Here is a 14,295-nt window from a genome sequence, read left to right as displayed (position 1 = left end):
TCTTTCTAGAGCTACGGATCGGGGGGCTACTCAACGCCCACTAGGGTACCCTCTTTGAGAAGCTCCTCTGAGAAGTTCAGAAAAGAGCTACTTAAGGACCAGCATCAAGTCAGTCTTACCTTTCCTCTCCTTAAGAACTCAAGAACTCGGAGCTACCTGGAAGCCCTAACTCCGAACTCTTTACTCATTAGGTGTACATGGATTCCGCTCTTCCCGAAGCCGAAAAAGGTTCTGTTCTGAAAGAGCTCGAGCATAGTGTACGAAACGAAAGGGAATGAGGGAATGAAGGCTGATAGGTTGAGCATACCTTACACGAGAAGGAGAGAAGAGGCTCGTACAACAGGTAGAGGGTTGAAGAGTGGAAGACCCTTCGTGTAGCCTTCTTCTATAAGAAGCTGCGACGAAGCGAATCTCTCATCTGGAACCCTCTCACTGCCAGCTTGACGGCTTGACTGCATTACCTTCGTCACCTTCCCTTTGTCCCTTAACTGCTGACAGCAATTAGCAAGTAATCCCGGATTTGGGTTTGTCTCGTGCAAAACATCATTTCTGGATAGGAATTCAGCCATTTGCCGACAAGCTCTTACTGTTCTCGCCTTTTTCGCTGCTCTAGATGCTATCGAATCGGAGTTTCCTGGAGGGACTAATAGAGGGAGAAATCGGATTGATGCAGAGACAATAAAAAGATTATTCGACCATCTTTTCCTAATGCTAAGCCCGAACGTCCCGGTGCCCTTCTTAGTTAAGCTTCGCACTCGCGGGTTTCTGAACGTGAACAATTTTCATTGCCTATTTCATAGCCTATCTTCTTTCTCGATAGAAAGCATGTCCTCTTCGAGTTCGAGGGAAGGGCGATAGCTTACAGTCTCCTGCTCAGCAGATAGTCTGACTTCGTTGTCGGCTTGGATCGTAACGATGCTTCCTTTGTAGCGGAATTTCAAACACTGATGATATGTAGAAGAGATTGCCCCAGCTTGATGAAGCCACGGTCTCCCCAACAATAGATTGAAGGTTGCCTTGATATCTAGGACATGGAACTCTGTCATAAGGCTGAGTGGACTCACTTGAAGATCAAGGGTAAACTTGCCCCTTGCAGCTCTCTTCGAAAGAGAGTATGCTCTTCTTGATGCAGACGATGGAGTAAGGAGAGATTCTTTCAAGCCGAGAGTTTTGACAATTTAAAAAGAAATCCACTAGGGATTGGTCGAGATTCCAAGATTTTAACTTTTAAATATATACCACCAAGCCTCAAAAGGAGACCACAACAAAACGGACAAGATAAGATTGGTATCTTTCCGAGTGACCTTACATTAAAAAAAAAGGGACGTTGAAGAATTCTGCCAGGGACACCAGGGACATCTGTTCTAAAAAGGCAAGAGTACAGTACCATCGAAGGAAGGCTAGCCAGTCCTGAACCCAAGATCTAAGGGACAGACACTCAGTGAGATCTTTCAACTCCTCTGACGCATACACATCGTCAGGAGGAAGTCGAAGCTCCTGAGGTTTCGTTTCCTCTCTTTCCGAATAAATGAGATGAGGTATTCACGAAGATAAGGGTGAAGAGGAAGACCACGACCAAACCACCATTCCAGGGGTATACTGCGACGTGTAAACTGGACATAGAGTCTCTCGAACTGAGAGCCAATCAATTCGCGAAATAAGCCGCCGCAGCACCACCGACCCGACCGTACGTATGGTGAGCTCTCAAAAGAGCTCTGATAGAGATCCGACTGAAATCCTTGCTCAATCCTCATATCCGAAACATCTTAGGTAAAACTGATGAGCCTTTATTTAGTTGCTGAATTAATCTTCCACCCTTAGTATAAGCTATAAGATCAGAGGCTATTCAAGATTGTTTATATCCTTTTGTACGCTAGGTTGTATAAGGAAGAATGAATCTATGATAATAAAGGGAAAGCTTTATTAGAGGATATAAAAGTGGACCCTAGCTAGAAGGTAAAGAGCTTTTACTTCCTTAGCCAATGGAAAAGAAAAATAGAATGAGGTACTATTTGACAGCTAGCAAAGGTTTAGGATTATCTGAGACTTTTTCTTTTGTTTTGTATTTATATGCATGTCTCGTGCAAGACTAATTTCTCCGTAGGGTTTTCCTAGTTTTGTAGGAGTTTTAGAGGTCTTTCTAGTCAACTGTAAGTCTCAAACTAGACGCAAGACAGTCTATAGCTTTACGTAAGAGATGGTCGAGATCACCTGCGTATGTCCTCTAGGAGACGGCTTGGCTGGAAGGTTGTATGCGGGAATACGGACTGATGCTAGAGTGCAAAGTCCAGTACGGTAAGATACGGGTTAGTCCCATTGAGATCGTACAAGGATATAGAAATATATGAGAGACTTGCTTTACTTAAAGTAAGTGTTCCATCCGGAAAGTTGAGTAATTTTTCGGAAGTAATTTGCATATTAAAGTTATTTTTACACTTAACACAAAGTAAATTTTTCTTATTTTTTTAATTATAAAGAGTCGATGATATGTAAAAGTAATTTCTTTTTGAAGTCATTCTAATAGGCATATTAAAGTTATAAATTCAAGAATTTAACCAAAAAACACGGTGTTTTATAAAAAAATGAAATTTGAAATGAACTTATTATATAAAGGGGGAAATTGAATTTATGCCAAAAATTACGGTGTTTTATAAAAATGTGAAGTTTGAAATGTAACTTAGGAAAGGAAAGATGGTTGATGCCATTTTTCACGGTGTTTTTTGGCTGTTTTACTTTTTCCTTCGGGGAGCTCATTTCAAATGTCCAACTTTCATGAAACCTTATAATAAAATAAAAATCGATTAAATTCAACAATTTTTGACCCAATTTTTTATAATATGCCTATGAATCCAATTTACCTTACCGAAACCAAGAAAGAAATGGGAAAAAGCAATAAGGCACCTACGGACTATCATTGAACACAAACCCCATTTCGAATTCTTGCCGGTTTACTGTTGATCTTATCTGCTTCCTGGTGCCCTCTCTAGGCCTTTTGTCGAGTGACTTCGTTCCTCGTCACGAAGACTTATACCGCTAGCTAACAGAATGATTACACGAATGCGTGAGTTATATTGAGTACTACACAACTGAATAGCCCTCTCTGTTCTCCGGATTTGGAAATTCTTTACCGAGTGGTCCAATAATCCCAGCCGATAAATCCCTAATTGTATCTAGAAGTTTCTCGCTTTGCTACCGTTAGAATACAAGGGCTAAGGGCTCTAGCCTAGTTTTGGCATTAGCTATTGTTTGCATGTAAAAAGCATCTTTTCCCTAGTCCGTTAGGACCTGGAGCCGGAGTGGGAGAAAATCTCTCTTCTTACCAGGAGCATTTTTGAGTCCATATCCAGTTAGAGGACCGGGAACTCTGGCGGTTATTCTGCCCACGCGGAAGTGCGGTTCGCTTTCCGGGTGAGGTTTAATAAAAAAGTCAAGTAGGACAGCGGTGACCGCGAATGGCTATAGTTCGTCACTCGCAGTATAAAAAGAAGTAAGGAGCTTTCCTAAGCTAAAGCGCTTTCTAGTTTGAGAGATGGAAATGCCTAATCAAGTAGCCAAGAAGAATCGATTTAGGAGGGACCAGCTCCAGAGGAAATGAATTTAGGAAGGATCCGATCCCAAGTGACATTGAATCAGTTGGGGGGATAAGCGCTGCTATTTCAGCAGTTGGTGTTGGAGGAGTGAATGCCAGTCGAAGCATCTATGACTTAATACCGAATTTCCCATAGAAAGGCTCGATCCCGCGCAAGGGAATTGATTTAGGTAGGTAAAGGCTCAAGGCCGAGCTCTTCAATATTGGCAACCCCAGCAGCAAGCCTAGCCCTTAAAGCTTTGAAGCCGTAGCTAGCTAGACTAATGGAGCAGATTCATCTGCGGCCTCTGGTGGGATTGATGCTAGTAGTATGTTCTTTACTTTATATACGAAAAATTTAGACTCTAGAATATCAATTCTAATTGAAATCGCTTTTTTCACAGCTGAGTGAATTCCGAAAGGATAAGAGGCAGTGTCGGAAAGAAAAGCTTTCACGTGGCAATCGAGCTGACAAGGCATGTAAATGGCGGTATGCTAAGCACTCAGGTTGCTTTCTCTTCTATCGGGCGTAGGTCCGGAGTTCCCCATGGAACGACAGGATTTCAGAAACCTACGTTCTTTCTCGTCTCGAGTTGAGCTTGCCCCCCACAGTCTTGAACAGAAAAAGTCAACCCTTACTCTACCCCAAAACCGGTAATACGCTCAATAATAAAAAAAGAAAAGCCATCTTTCTACTCAGAGGAAAGAATACCTTTTATTTGAAAAGAAAGATAGAGATGCTTAACATTTTGGGTAATAACCGCAGGGTTCAAATGGTAATAATGTCTCCCCATCTCCACCATTGGCAAATGCCTCCCCATCCCTACCATGGGCGAAAGCCCCCCATCTCTACCATTGGGAATGTTGATTTAGGTTTGAATTTGACATTCTATCGGAATCTTACCTATACTACTAAAGAAGATAAGATGTGTCTAACAGAGGGAAAGCCGGGCACCAGGAGCAAGAGAAAGAGATTCGGAAGCGGCCTCTACTTCTAGTCTGTTTGCGAAGGCTAGAAGTACCTTGAAGATTTGACAGATTCTCGATTCCGCTTTAAAAAAGCTATAGCCTTTCCGGGGAATGAAAATCTAGAGACTAGAGTATGCCCGGCTGAAAGGAGAGAAGAAAGAACGGACTTTTGTAGGGAGAAGAGAAGAAGTAAGGCTAACCAACTCGGAATCTGCCTCTGATCGAAGAGTTATCCTATTCTATTATTTATTCCCGCCTGCCCCCTTTGTCTGTCTGGTAAGGAGTTGTTACTGAATCTCCGCCCCTTCCTTCGGTTCGGGAGAATATTCTGTATTCTCGACCAAAGAGGGTATATGTAAAAATCTAGAGCGATCGGGTGAGGGAATACGCAGTAACTCGACCAAAGAACAAAGAAGGGTTCAGAAGTTTAAATAGATAATAAGTGAAGAAAGGAAGTGAAGATTCCTATTCCTCGTTCGAGTGTTCCGTTTTGTAAGAACTCTTAACGTAAGAAATTAAATAAGAGAAGAAGGTTCCCCGTAGACCCTTTCTAGAAGCATTAGCCGGTTGGGAAGTCAATTCCTTGTTGCAAGTCAACTCATTCACCTTTCCCTTACTTTTTCAAGTCAACTACCTTTCTCGTTGGGGCTTACAATTAACGCTTTACCTTTTCTCGGACAAAGGCTGATGCCAGCTAAAGATTGAATCGGAAAGGCATGTGAGGGGTCGGCATTTTCCTCTTTATCTGATGATAAGTTGAGGTACTGTCGCCAACTACCCGAGTCAGCTTCATAATTTTCTGTTGAATAGGATCCGGCATCACCCCTGTGCGGCCCTTGGTTAACTGCCTCGTTTCCTCCCGTCATATTCATTATCGTTTCGTTACAGATCCCGAAAGCGCCTAGAATCAAAACCAAAGGGAGATGGCTAATAGATTGACTTGCTTTTTACCTCTCGTATTCGGCAGAAGTAAATGGGAGGACCAGGAGCAGCAACAGGCACAAGCAACACCAGAAAAAGAAATCGGAATAGGCATATTAGTAAGTAGTCGTATATCCCAAAAAACTCCTTGGTGAGCCGGGTCTCGGGATAATAGGGGGTAAACCGGACATCTTACTCTACGAGATTATGGAGTGCGGATATGAAAGCTGCATGCGCCTCGGATAAACCGATGTGTAGGCTTATTCCGTGTCCCGCGATCGCTCTGGACTAAGGGGCGAAGCGAAAGCTTTACAATAGACCTAGATCCGAGCTAGCCGGGTATTCACTCGATTGAAAGTCTATGATTGTCTGCTATGAGTAGAGAGGAGAGGTGAGAGGTAAGGATTCACATAGGATTTTTCTTTCTCGATGGGGGAAAGCTTAAGAGAGTGGTCAAGCCAAGAAGAATCGGGTGGGAGCATTCGACTTCATCAGTCGGGTTCGCTTTCCCTTCTGTCTGTGCTAGCTAGGCTAAGCTAAGTCTAAGTCTTGCTGCTTTAGTGGAGCCGGTGGCTTGACAAAGAGAGTACGGGAAGAATTCATTCCTATGCGTCCGCAGCTAATGAATCTGATGCCATTGATTCTGTTGTAATGCTAGCGAAAGGCTTTAAAAAAATACCTGGCTCAAGCCTCAAGGGAATGGGAATAAACTGGCTTTCTTCTCCTAGTTGGCTATGGGGCATGGGAGAGAGAGTGATTATAGAATGTCTTTCAGCTAGTGTTTAAATAAGCGCTGCACGAATGGAATCTTTGACGCACAGTCCCTGAGATTCTATATCTAATCGGCCAAGGAGCTCAGTGAACCCCAGTAGCAGTCGCTACCCCATGACTGTTAGTGAGAACCGTAGATTGAATGACTTTTCCCTCGACTGGACTTGAACTTATACTATGAAGAAGAGGCGCTATCCCAATGGGTGCAGGATCGACTTCAACCAACTTAGGGCGGAGCAAACAATCAAGCCATGAAGCAAGTGTAGTTGTAGTGAGCAGAGTCTGGAAACTAAGCTCTAAAACCTGATGTTCATCCACTCGTTGACTCAGCCCTTAGTAGGCGCGCAGACAGAAATGATAGTAATCTTGCCTCAACGTGGAGGCTTCTCTCCCGGTGTTCATTGACTTTTTGCTTATGTTGAATGACTTCATGACCCCGAAAGCAGCATTCCAAGTATCAGTCCCTTTGCTGCTGCTTACATAGTGTTCGCCGATGCCTTAAAGAAAGCGGCAAGTCAATTAGAATAGTGAGTGGGTTCCTCGCGCTTTGTTGAGTGCTTTTAAGCTCACTCATCTTCTTCCTGACCTTATTCTCGAGTAGGAATGGTTCTCGCTACTAAAGATATTTCATCAGCCTGAAATTTCTTTCAAGCTGATGAAGGAAGGGCGAAAATCAAGGTCTAAGTTCGGTAAGGATGTCTATAGTAAGAGAGAAAAAAGCCTTTGCTTATTATAAGGGAGAAAAAAAGCCCTTCGTTGCATTGGTCTTTTAAGGAGCTTTTCATGCATGTTTGTTTATGGCTTGCCGGGAACAAGTCATAGGTTAAAGCTCGCGCTAAAGCAATTCTTTCCCCCGTACCACTGGCAAAAGGTGCAGTCGAACAACTTCCCATTGGTTGGTAAGGGGTACCAGGTTTGCTTGCCCTCGGTTTCGATGCTTTCTCTCTTTGGCTCCTGCAGAAAGCAATGAAATTGTTGGTGAGAACTTCTTTTACACATAAAGCCGAATCTTGTTTGTGTTGGCGAAAAGTGGAACTCATTGGCTAAACAGGTTTGTGTTCCGCTTTGACTTGGGAAAGAGACCAGCTCTAAACCACTTTCTAAATGAACTAGGTTCCGTCCCAGAGCATACCTAGGAAAGGCTGAAACATAGCTTAAGTGTCGAATTCGGTATGTAACTCCTAGCGGCGCTAAAGCTAAAGCAATTTCCGCTTCTCTTGTTCCCATTCAAGCTAGTGTTCTGGTTCCTGCGAAATAAGGTTTTGCTGCCCCAATCTCTGCTATAGTGAGATGAAAAAGCATTTAAGTAAGGGGATTCGTTGGATCCTAAACGTGCTTTATCAGCTGAAAGAGCGGCCTCTGAGACAAAGATTAGTGCATAGGATGCGGATACTCATCCCTTTCTCTTGGGCCCAGATTACCCTCTTCAAAAGGAAACCTAAAGCAAAGCATCCTGGTCAATTACATCGAGCCTAGCGTTAAGGGACCCAGGAGAGCAGGAAGAAGGTATGCTGTAAGAGAAGTTTCCCGCACCTATTCGATTCCCCGGATTCTGGGACACTCTTAGTGCTTTTGAAGCTGTAATTTCGGCCTCTGGAAGAAAGTTAGCTCTTAGTCCTCTCCGCTCCCACATAGCCATTTCTTCGCTACGCGCCCGCTGCGCACCCTTTGCTAACAGAAGGGAAGCGGAAAGAAGGATTTCCCCTAGAAAGATAACTGGGAATATTCAGTCGAAAGGTATTGAAAACCAAATCAACGCTACGCCCCTGCCCGAAACAACTTTTTAAAGGTAAAGAAAGGGCTACGCTCCAAAGGAATCTTTCCCAGGATCTTTCAGATCTGGTATCAAAACCAGGATCTGGTTTCAAACCCAGGATCTGATCGAAAACCTCTGAAAGGGGCGTAGCGGCTACGCACAATCAACGCTACGCCCCTTTGTCTGCTCGAAACCTAGAGTAAAGCATCCTGGCCTACGGCATTGAGAAAGAGGGCAAAGCAAACCTCTTCCCTCTTATGGTACCCCTTCTCTTTGGGAAAGGGAGTTGGAATTGGTTCCCTATAAGACTTACGGGGCGAGGGTACTCTCTTGAGTTGGGGGTTTCTTCCCATTTTCATTGTTTAAAATAAGTGAATTTATCCAGTTGCCATCTCTTCACCATGTTTGGATGAGACCTTTTCTTTCGAAGCAGATTAGGGCATTGATGGATCGTCTCACTTGCCTGCGAACATAGCGAAAAACTATTCAAATTGAGCTAACGGTAAAGTCAGCTACGTGAAAGAAAGCCTATCTTCTATGGGGCAGCTATTTCCGTACCGGGAAGCAGTTAAGGTGTCAAAGTGCGGCACTAATCAATCTCGTCAGTCTGGAGATTTTTTCTCATAAAAGGATCTGACCACTCTGTTCCAACCACCCCTCAAACGAAAGTTTCATGAGCTTGGAACTTTCAAGTATTAATGAGCTAACGGATTTTTCGTTGAGCATCTCGGGGGGGATATGCCGAACAACAGCTCCACCGACCCCCGATGGGGCTCCGGCAAGTCAATTGTTGTTCGATCATTGACAAGGTTCAAAGAAAGGGTGGGCCATTGATACCTTGCTGTCGCCTGAAAGTGGAGGATCTTCTTTAAGTCGATCATACGTTGTCTCCCTAACGGGAGAGCTCCACTTACCCCCTCGTCAAAACTAAAATGAAGGAAGAGTGGGTACTAGTTATCTTAGGTCTTAACCAAAGCGAGCAGTCACGGTCGGGTGAACTGAGAACTTTCTTTACTAAGAAACTGGATACCTTACTACTTCAAACCAATACTACACTTTACTTCACGCCTGTCGGCTAAACCAGTAGCAGAACCAACAAAGCAAGCTTTCCTACCCATCAGTTAAGTTACCTTATTCGCGAGAGTTTTGACTGTTCCTACTTTGAAAACCAATCATGAGACGATCTATAATACGCTATTCTTTCTTTGATTCGACAGCGCACAAGGAAAGGGCAGTGCCCCACCAGGTCGTTCGTACCTTTCTTTAGCTCAACTTGAGCAGCACTTCCATTCCAGAAATGGAACTAATCATCCATATCCACACCAATCAGGTGGCCTAGCGAAAACCTCACCGTTGGCTGGCTTGCAGTTCGTTGCGTTGGAGACTCGAATCGGGAAGGGAAGTTAGATTTCCAGCGTAGGGAAAAGACAGACATAATGATTGTGAGAGTCGCGATCTTAACAGATCCACAATGGTGCATCAATTGATTCCCAGTGAAAAAGAATCTCATAGAATGAAGTGAGATTGGGTGTCGAAGAGCAAAGAAGAAAGTCACTCGAAGCTCTGCCCTTGGCTTTCACTCCTCTCCTTGAAGTACTCGTGGAATTTCATGGAACAGTCTCGTTACTTCGTCCTTTAGTTGGAAGGCTAGTCCTACTAAAGCTGCTTTTTCTCATCAAATACTTACTCTTTGCTTGCAACACAATAACAATAGTAAGGACTTTGATTAGTCTTCGATTCACCGAGTCGGAAGATACCGGCAACGGGAGAGTAAACCAACCACAGCAACGTACGAGATAGTCTTACTATACGGAGGGGAGGAGACGGATACTAATAACTAGTAACAGACTAGGGTACTAGCTCTTGTACAACAGAGAATAGATATCATGGGACCAGACCTGCTTCTAGAGATTACGAATAGCGTGTGGACTTGCTTACATGTTCGGATGAGAGCACTAGCTAGCGAGATAACCGTAAGGGACTTTCTTAAACTAGCGAATCGCATGAGTACGAGATGATGAAATCAACATCTGGTCTGGAATGGAACTAGCGGAGACCGAGAAAGGCAGAAAAAGTCCCTAATTAGAATTTCTCTTTATTTTGCCCATGTTGCTATTCTTCAATTAGGATTCTTGGTAATTTTCTTTCATAATAGATCGTGGGTCTAAATCCAACTTCAGCTCTCTTCTCTTAGCTTTTGCCGTTTTGCCGAAAGCGATGCCTAGAACACGGGCTATACTGGGTTGAAATACCGCTTCCCGATCATTACATTCTTTATCCTATTCATCTGTTCAGCAACCAATCTCCAACAAGGAGGTTACTAGGTTGCGTGAATCAACGCTTGTGCCAATCCCCGGCAATGGTATTTGAACGCAAACACGTCTCGAGTGGTGAGGGAACACATCTGGGAAAAAACGGTAAGGTATAAATAGATTGCATTTTTATCGATTACGTGCGGACCAATCAATTCCCATAGGCATTTGCAGTCGATTGCGGTAGTGATAGCAAACATGCTGCCTCCTATCTCGGAGCATCATCAATCCGAAACTGATCCTTTTTTCTGTCTCGAGGCGAACTTGTCTCTGTATGGCAGGTGGCTCCATCTGTAATACAGATCTTGCTTGACGGAATAAACGAGTAAACCCTCCGACCATGCAACATGTCCCAGTAAGATGCCATTAGGTCAAATTGGGGGATTGAGTGGTGGCACGCTCAAACATGAATCTGAGAGTATCTACATGTTAAGAGGACCGCAAAGAGTCCAATCATCTAAATCGACTTCATTCTACTAAGGAATCATGAATCCAATCTTTTTTTGCATAAATCACAATCCGACAACAGGAGCATTCTTCATACCGGCATTACACAATTGCATTATGAGCAAAGCAACCCCAAACCCCAATCCGCTATGACAGTAGTCTCGACGTTTGTCTCCATCAATAGCAGCCGTTGAAGGAAGAAGGGCTTGGGCTTCTGATCTTCGACCACCCTCACAAGCATTGGAATAGAACGGGGAAGGCGGGGTCTTTCACTCTATTAACTGTATTCTGTGATCGAGAAGAGACGATCCCTAAAGGGCTTCGCATCGTTCGCTTGCACCTACTGCTAACTAACAAAGAAGAGCTAGGCTTTCAGTCATTTAGATACTCCAAACCTCACAAGCATGGGAGTAGAAAGGCCTGGATTGATTCTATTAACTATATTGGTACGATCGGGGCTGAAGCCCCTTGCTACTGGCTATAGAATTGAAGGAAGACCCTGATGAATGGACCTACTTCTCATTTAGGGTTAACGGTCAACCAATAGGGTTATAGATCAATGGCACTAGAACCTGTTATATTGCTTTGGCTTACAGGTAGATCAATACTAGATGTAACTATTCTCATTGGTGCAAAGGTATGCTTATAGGCCCTCCCTTTTTCCTATTATGGATGGGGACAAGATTCAAGGACGATCTTTTCATAAGCTAAGGATCAATTCCCCGCCCCTCCACTCCTTCCGAGCTTTCTTCTTTTAACTCTTTCTGAAGTCTATCCCATGTAGAGATAGCGGGTCGTCCAGCATTGACGTCGTCTTCAATCCTTGTTCGCCACCATAGCTTTGCATCAGCAGTAAGGTACATACTGCTGATAGTAAGCTTCTCTTCTTCGTCGGCATGGACCGCCTTGAAGTATTGCTCCATGTCCAAAAAACTCTCACTCAATTGGCTTTGAAATGGGTTCCATCTAGTACAACTAGATTTCCTCCTCTTCTAAGGCAAATCGGATTCTCGCATTGTATCGCTTCGTACAACTACACTAAAAGAAAAAGCTTCGTCCTCCTCCTTCCCGGCCCGCTATTCCTGAAATGAAAAGAGTAAGATGACCGAAGGGAGACTCGACCAACGTACGAGGTATGATAGTGTCTTTACTGACAAGGAGATGGGATTAGACCTCAATGCTGTCAGCCGGCATGAGCTAAGCAGAAGACCCGACTTTCAATCGAGTTCATACCCGCTAGCATTGATTGAATGGGTGGGTCATTGAAAGCAGAGAGTCCTTCGAACGAATAAGCTTCCCACGTCCTCCATCTCTTTATAGAAGGGAAGAATAGCTAAATGAAATGGTAAGAAGGAAGTGTGCTCTGCAGATGGCATTGGATTTAAAAAGAGAGGAAGGGAAAAGGCAACTAGTCTTGGCGAGAGGGATTAACTTGATTGACCTAAGATCGAGAAATTGAGGAACTTATTAATAGGATTTATATTACCAACTAGGACACGAAAGATCCTAAAGTTGTTATAGTTAACCATGTCTAGAGGATTAGAAAGAAATATATTCAAAAAGCCACGTTTAGGGTCCCTATAAGGTAATCTGGGGCGAAAGAGCTCTCCAGGGACTACTGGTGTTCGAATATTTTCTGGAAAAGATGACTATGTTCCCTCCCTTTACGGGTTATCATACCCGACACGAACAGAGAACAAAGTCGAAAGAAATCCAATTCGGAGTTCCGATACAAAGCGTAAAAGCATGAGCGGTTTACAAAGGAAATCTAATGAAAGATTACTTAACCGAAAGCAGATCGGGATAGAACCTGTTGATGTACAGTGTTACTGTTGCTGCTACTACCTCTGATTCTGGGACCTCTTCCCTTCTCTAAGCGCCTACGTAGTCAACTATCGCTAATGACTTGTATTGTGTATCGCAATCGGACATCTTTCCGCAAATTGACATTTTGCCCTTTTAAATTAAATTAAATTAAAAGGGGCAAAGACCGAGAAGAAAAGGATTTTGAGACTAAACCACTGGTTTACAAATTCCCACGGAAAAGGCTGAGTTCTTAAGACGCCGAGTTAGAAAGGTAGGGTGATTTAGCGAAACAGGCATCTGTCGGCCGGATCGATAAGAGTGTGAGGAGGTGTATATGGTGGTTGCCCCCCAAGGGATTAGTATTCGCTTGTCGAACCTCATTCAATTTATCGCTGTATTGTATAAAGGCAAGAAATAGGTCTATCTTCTTCTTGGCTAAGCACCGCTCCAATGCCTACGTGACATAAGGTCACTTCGAATACCTTATTTATGTAATTTTGTCATGTATTCGGTCCTCTTAAGACTGATTGAAGGTAGCTTAAGACTGATTGAAGGTAGAATGTGAGGGGATTACATCGAATAGACCTCTCTCACTTAATCAATGCCTTACTAAAGGGCCAAGCACTGACTGCCTTAAGGACAAGCAGGGAGAATCCACAACCTTTTTTCCATTGAGTAGGGATATGTATGACCTCTAGGTTTAGAATCCATTCTATGGCCTTTTACGATGCTAATATCGAGAGTTTTCACAGAAAATAGACATTTGTTTTGTGCCATCCAATTCGATTTCCGCCAACCTATAATGATGCCGAATTTCATGTCCCAGGAGAGCTCTTAGTGGAACAACGGGGAACTCCTCGCTCCTTTAATTTAATAGTAGGGGAAAGTTGGCGCGGCTTATATCATATCAAAGAAAAGCGAGCAACCCTATCTAATACTAATAAAGGTTGAGGCTTTTAGTTCATGAAAAAAGAAAGCGAAAATCAATTGTATGGCCCAGCTAATAATTGCATGAGCGCTATCACATTTTCTGGTGCCTGTTGGGATAAAAACCCTTTCTAGATAGAGGGGGGCACCCAACTTCGATTCTAGAGGCATTTCGCCACCCACTAATATATTGAATGAGAATTGTTCATCCTCTATGGATATAGATGTAGCCCTATTTTAGATAAGCGGTCGAGCAAGAGCAAGTAAGCCTTTACTCTATTAGGCGAGCAAGCAAGGCCAATCCCACCTTTGTCGCCCCATTTTTCTCTTATAATAATTGCAGTAAGGAAGGTTGGCCCTCCCTTAATAGTTGGTAATTGCCATTATTAGAAGGGGAGAAAGAAAATCAACGGGGATCCTCCCAGCAGGGGAAAGATTTCTCAATTTGCAATTCACCCCACCTATATGATGGCCAGCAGCTGCCTTTTTCCCGAATTAAGAATAATATTTGGAAATTGAGTTCATTCGCGGGGGAAAGATGCGATTTGGTAGTTCATCTTCGCTGACGCCCCTGATGCGACTGCTTCGCACCTTTGATCCTTCTAGGTCTCAAAGAGCCTGATTCTCGGGTGCCTATTTGTATATGTAGCTTCGCTGCCTGACGCCAATCCTGAGATGCCAGGCGAGAAGCATTTTCCAGGATCCCTAGGATCTGGTTTTGAAAAGCCAGGGAACCGGGAATGTAACTCAAGACAAGACTATGCGTCTTTCTCACCCCATTTAGAGGCCCCATTTAGATATTTGGCGAAATTCTTTTT

This window comes from Hevea brasiliensis, unplaced genomic scaffold (genome assembly GCF_030052815.1).
Source record: "Hevea brasiliensis isolate MT/VB/25A 57/8 unplaced genomic scaffold, ASM3005281v1 Scaf77, whole genome shotgun sequence".
NCBI classification, from domain to species: Eukaryota; Viridiplantae; Streptophyta; class Magnoliopsida; order Malpighiales; family Euphorbiaceae; genus Hevea; species Hevea brasiliensis.
Note: the sequence above shows the minus strand (reverse complement) of the source record.